Genomic DNA, 6,193 nt, shown 5'->3' with positions numbered 1-6,193 from the left:
CTCAAGGAGAAAGACAGTCTTTACCAGTTTTCCAAAGAGTCTAGGCTATCACAGTGGGTGCGTGTGATTTCCCAGGACCAGAGGGAGGATGAGAGGGAGGCAAAGCCAGCCCTCCCGAGCTGTCTTGGAGGGTGCCTTGCCCGCGAGGCCTCCTGCCAGGGCTGAATGACCCCAGCGCCAAGCGGCTACCAGCGTACCCTTGGCGGCGAGTGGTAATGAAGGAGAGAACGTGCAAACACCGAGAAGGCTGGACTTGAATGTTTTTTCATGAGGAAATCAATGAAGAAGCCAAAAGAGCTGAAACTGAAAAAAAGAGCTCTTTACCTCTGTTCACCCACTTCCCATCCCCCAACCCTAAAAGAGACAGACAAAGGCAACCTAGTGGGACAGAAAGAGGCAGAAGACAAAGGGAAGAAGCACAAAACAGAGAAGCAGAGAAGCTGACCACCAGGCCTCCACCTTTTCTCCATTGCACACCTCCACCGCCCCCCACCCCCAAGCAGGCCCACGCTAAGGAAGGGGAGAAGCTTTGACCTCAAAGTCCCAAGTTTGACCGTTACTCAGGACAAGATATTTTATTTCCGTAACAAAGCTATGTTGTGACTGAGAAAGACTGGAAGACTCATTATCTGAGAGGGAGCAGAAAAGTAAAAGTACCCACTTGAGATTTCATCCAAGGGGTGGGGAAGAGTTACCAAGAAGATTCAAGTGGCTTTCTGCTTGCACCCTCTGGAATCCTACTTTCTCGCCCGGATATTTAACAGAATGTGTCTGAAAGGAATACATGGGAAAATGGTAATGATTTGCTCAAGGAGGGGACTGGCTGGCAGGGGTATGAGGAAGACGTCTTACTATATACCCCATTGTACATTTTGAATTTTTAACCATGAGAATGTATTTTCCATTAAAACAATTTACATTTAAAATGAACAAACCAAAATCAAGCAGGAGGGAGGGGTAAATTCACACCTGATGGGTACAATGCACATTCTATGGGTGATGGACACACTTATAACTTTGACTCTAACTGTACAAAAGCAATTCATGTAACCAAAACATTTGTACCCCATAGTATTCTGAAATTAAATTAAATTAAAATAAAATAAAAGGAACAAACCTCAGTAGGCAGCCTTCTAGATGGCCCCCAGTGACCCTTGCTTCCTGGTATTTGTGCTCTTGTGTAATCCCCTCCCCTTGAGGGTACGCTGGACGTATTGCATGTTTTCTAAGGAGACGTGATAGAATGTCACTCCTGTGGCTTCTGTAACTGATGCTCCCTCTCACTCTCTTTGGAACCTCTGAGTCCTGCCAACAGCCACGTGAGCGAACTTGAATGTGCCACAGCTCCAGCCTCATGGCAGCTCATGAGAGACCCTGAGCCAGTTCCCCCAGTTGAGCCACTCCTGGACTTTTGACCCACAGTAACTGCGAGACAATAAATGGGAGTTGTTTTGAGCCACTAAGTTTTGAAGTAATTTATTTCACAACCATGGAGTACCAAAACAACACATAAGTTGCATTTAGTAAACACAAATAGCATGCTCCCCACATTCACTATTTGATTTGGAAAGTGGGCTTTTGAAATAATTTTCCTACAAGCCATGCTAATTTAGTTGAGCTTTGCTTTTTTTCATTTTTACTAAGAGGACAAGAGATTTTTTTTCCTGACATAAAACTATATTATACCATCAAATATTCTTGTGAATTGCTAGTTTAGTCTTTTGGTCTCTTTACAGAGAGAGAGAGAATCCCCCCAAATTTCAAAAATTTATTAATTTTATATAAATTAAGATGGCAATAAGCTGATGAGTAACAAGTGTCAGGATTTTTACTAAAAATAACTTGAAAAATACCTCACTCTCTTTGACCCCCAGTGTGCTGAAGAACTGTTTGGTACATGATCTTTCACCTGCTATAATTCCCAGCATGCAGAAGTTTCACAAAATGCTGGGTGTGAGTTTATAGATGCTATGGAGGGGAATAAAAAGAGGGGCTTAATTAATATTTTTAGTGGCAAAGGGATTAGGTGGTTCAATCAATATGATGACTTTTGAATTCCATATCCCTGCTAAATGAGTCAATTGAGTTGGTAACTGATTTGAACAGATGTGTCTCAGTGTTGCTCAAAGGAAAATGTTCTGCTATGCCATCCTGGCATGTACTATCACCAAAAAAAGCACTGTGCTTAATTTTAGATTCATGCATTAAAAAAGAACCAGAAGAGCACATGAAAGGGAGGCTCTCCCCAGCCCTCAGTACTCTTCATTGGAAGAAAATAAAACTGAAATTGCTTGTCCATACCAAGATTGCTTTCTTTTCATATTATAGATTCCTGAGTACCTTTTAGCAAAAGGGATATTTTACTAACAGATGATTTTGGAAAGTGAAGATTTTACTTACATTATCATATAGAAATAGTTTTTAACTTTTTCTCAAATGCTACTTTAGTCTTGAGCATATTGTGTACTCTTTATGAGAATAAAAAACAAACAGCAACAACACCACAAAAAAACTCTCTTTTGTTTGAAAACAAATCACAATAAAATAAAATTCTGTTTGGTAAGTAGGGTGTTATAACTTATGAAATACTCTGTTTAGAGTGATTGAGTAAATATCCATGCAAGGGAGTATTATGTACCTCTTTCCTCTGTGGAAGTATTTTAGCCACTAAGAAGAAATAACGGAATTTGAATATCACCATTTTATGCCCTAAAAAGTAAAGAATCTAGGCAGTAATCATAAATGGCTGCTAAGATCACAAAAAGAGAAACAACCAGACATTATATGCTGCCTAATGGAAATCCATGAAACCCCTTGTGAAGTAGTTGTACCAAAAAGAATAAATAAATAACCTGAATCTAATTAAACCTCTAGATCCAAAAACCAGTGTACAGGAAATACAGGGGTCAGAGGAACATGTTAAATATACCACAGTTGTGAAAATTGTAAATTCCAGATTGTGGGAAACTGTATAGTAGAAATGGGCTGATTTTTTCAACAAATAAATTGCAAGGAAGACAGAGAAGGGGAAAGGGAAAACTTATAAATTAAAGGATACTTAAGATTCAAACCACCTACATGTAAAAGTTTTGGTAACAGTGGTGATGGTTGTATAACACTGTGAATGTAATTAATACTACCTAATTATATGCTGAAATCATGAAATTTGCATTAAATATAACTATAATTTAAAATTTTTTTAACCCAAATCACCCAATATAATCATAAAACTTATTTAAATCCTTATTCAAACACACATTTTAAAAAATGAAACAATTAGGGGAAAATTTGAACACAGTTGGTGGTATTTGATGCTATTAAGGAATTATTGTCATTTTTTTAAAATGTGATAATAGTATTGTGGACTTTTTTAGACATTTTTTAGAAATATTAATATATACTGAAGTACCACTTCTCAGCCTTTTGGCTAAGATCGGGTGTGAAATATATACTGAAATATGTACAAATAAAATGATACATGTTGTGTCTGGGATTTGATTTAATCCTGCCTACAACCTAATAAATTAGCCTGTTAGTATTTTATGGAGATTGGCAGAACACGCAAGCCTCTTGGGTTGAAGATGAAGGTCTTTATCACTTATGACACAGTAAGCAGCACAAGCATCAGCATATGTGTGTTGGTTCCCCTTTCCCACAGGTGCTTGTTGAAGCTGGCTTTTGAGTACGTGAGGTTCACTATACTACTCACACCAGAGCAACACAGACGGTTTCAGAGGATGCCTGCACATGCAGTTGGTTTGCTTGAAAGATGAGAAACACAACTTAGGGAACCTACCAATTTTATAGCAAGCTGTAAGCAAGCATGCTTTTAGTCTGGGGGTGGTGATGGGTGTGGAGGAATGGAGGAGAGATGTTACCTCATTTATTAAGGTACTATCTGCATAAGTAACCCTGAGAAATGGCCCTAGTAAAAGAACAGTCAAGGCCTTGCGGTCTTGATCAACCGAGCAACTGTGTAAGGAAAAAAAAGAGGCCCAAAGAAGAATGTCTCTCCCAAAAATATCATGACATTTATTTGCTTCCTAAATATCCACTGAGAGGGGAGGGTGTGGGTAAGGCATTGGGAGCATGGGTGAAACAAGTTTGGTCATGAGTCAATACTTGTTCAAGCTGGGTTTTGAGTACATGAGATTCACTATACCATTCATTCTTGTGTATGTTTGAAATTTTCCATCATAAAGTTTTTTTTTTTTTTTTTTTTTTTTTTTTTTTGTTGAGACAGAGTCTCACTTTGTTGCCCAGGCTAGAGTGAGTGCCGTGGCGTCAGCTTAGCTCACAGCAACCTCAAACTCCTGAGCTCAAGCGATCCTACTGCCTCAGCCTCCCGAGTAGCTGGGACTACAGGCATGCGCCACTATGCCCGGCTAATTTTTTCTATATAGATTTTTAGGTGTCCATATAATGTCTTTCTATTTTTAGTAGAGACGGGGTCTCGCTCAGGCTGGTCTCGAACTCCTGACCTTGAGCAATCCACCCGCCTCGGCCTCCCAGAGTGCTAGGATTACAGGCGTGAGCCACCGCGCCCGGCCGTATAAAGTTTTTTTAAAATCTGTTTACTAAAGAGAATAGGTGTGGATACCAATGTTTAAAGAAAACAGAATATCTGAAAATGAATATTTGCTATCTAAAATACGTGGACTATTTTATCCTGCCCACTAATACTAAAAATGTACTACTTCAAGCAAATGTAGTTTCTTATTATGGTAAACATGCACAGTTATTTTATTACAGATATGTGAAAGGTCTGTTTTATAGAGAATTGCAGTCAATTCACTGTACTTATCAACATATCCTCAGGAAGATGAATCCCTCTTTACATAAGTCAACACAAGGCCCAAGGTCTTTGACGTATCTGATAATAGCCACAAAATGTCATTGTGCAGCTGTGAGAAGCTAATCTCCCTTGTAAAGAGAATAGTTCATTAGAACATCATTGGGCACCATTTTGAAAAAATCTGAATGTTTCTAGGTTGTGCACATATTTTTATAAACTACATTTTTATAAACTACATTTGTAGTTTTTCTAAAACTACACCTTCCTCTTTGGCGTGTTCCCTAATTAGGTGATTTTATTTTGCTAGCTGGAGTTACAAAAAGTTTACTAAACTGATTGTTGAATTTAATTAATGTTTCATAGTGTTAGAAGTTATTCTCATCAAACACAACAAAACCAAGCACCGCAAACACCTTGTTACCATAAAAAGAATCTTACGCCTTTTTAAAATACAAGCATACCTCGGCAATATTTCAGATTTAATTCCAGACCATTACGATAAAGTAAATATTGCAATATAGCAAGTCACAAGAATTTTCTGGGTTCCCAGTGCATATGTTTACAATATATTGTAGTCCATTAAGTGTGCAATAGCATTATGTCTAGAAAATGTATATATCTTAATTTAGAAATACTTTATTGCTAAAAAAGGTTAATAAAGTGAGCACATGCTGTTGGAAAAATGGTGCCAATAGATTCACTCAACACAGAATTGTCACAAACCTTCAATTTGTAAAAAGTGCAATATTAGTGAAGCACAATAATATGAGGTATGCCTGTAGATTAGCCCGTAGTCCTTGGCAGGAGAGGAGGAAAACAAACTATAATTCTTCTAATTATTTTCAAACTTTGGGGAAACACTGGTGGTTTTTTCACAGTTATAAAATTAAGCTAATCATTTGTAGTTCCTAGACTAATCCTCCTCCTTTTAATATATGCATTGTATTAGTTCTCTTTTTCAGTGATCTACAGATTCTCAGAAATAATTAGGAAACCATCAGTTCTTCAGTATTGCTATTCAACAGTTCATTCACTGTGAATGGACTAAACTCTCCAGTCAAAAGACACAGAGTGGTTGAATGGATAAAAAAGCAAAAGCCAACTATATGTTGTCTGCGAGAAATTCACTTCACCTAGAAAGACACACATAGACTGAAAATAAAGGGATGGAAAAAGATAATTCCATGCAGATGGAAACCAAAAAAAAAGAGCAAGAGTAGCTACACTTCTGTCAGATAAAATAGATCTCAAGACAAAAACTGTAAAAAAAGACAAAGAAGGTCATCATATAATGATAAAGGGGTCAATTTAGCAAGAGAATAAAACAATTCTAAATATTTGTGCACCCAACACTGGAGCACCTAGATATATAAAACAAATATCATCAGAGCTAAAGAG

Source organism: Eulemur rufifrons, chromosome 7 (assembly GCF_041146395.1).
Source record: "Eulemur rufifrons isolate Redbay chromosome 7, OSU_ERuf_1, whole genome shotgun sequence".
NCBI lineage: Eukaryota > Metazoa > Chordata > Mammalia > Primates > Lemuridae > Eulemur > Eulemur rufifrons.
Note: the sequence above shows the minus strand (reverse complement) of the source record.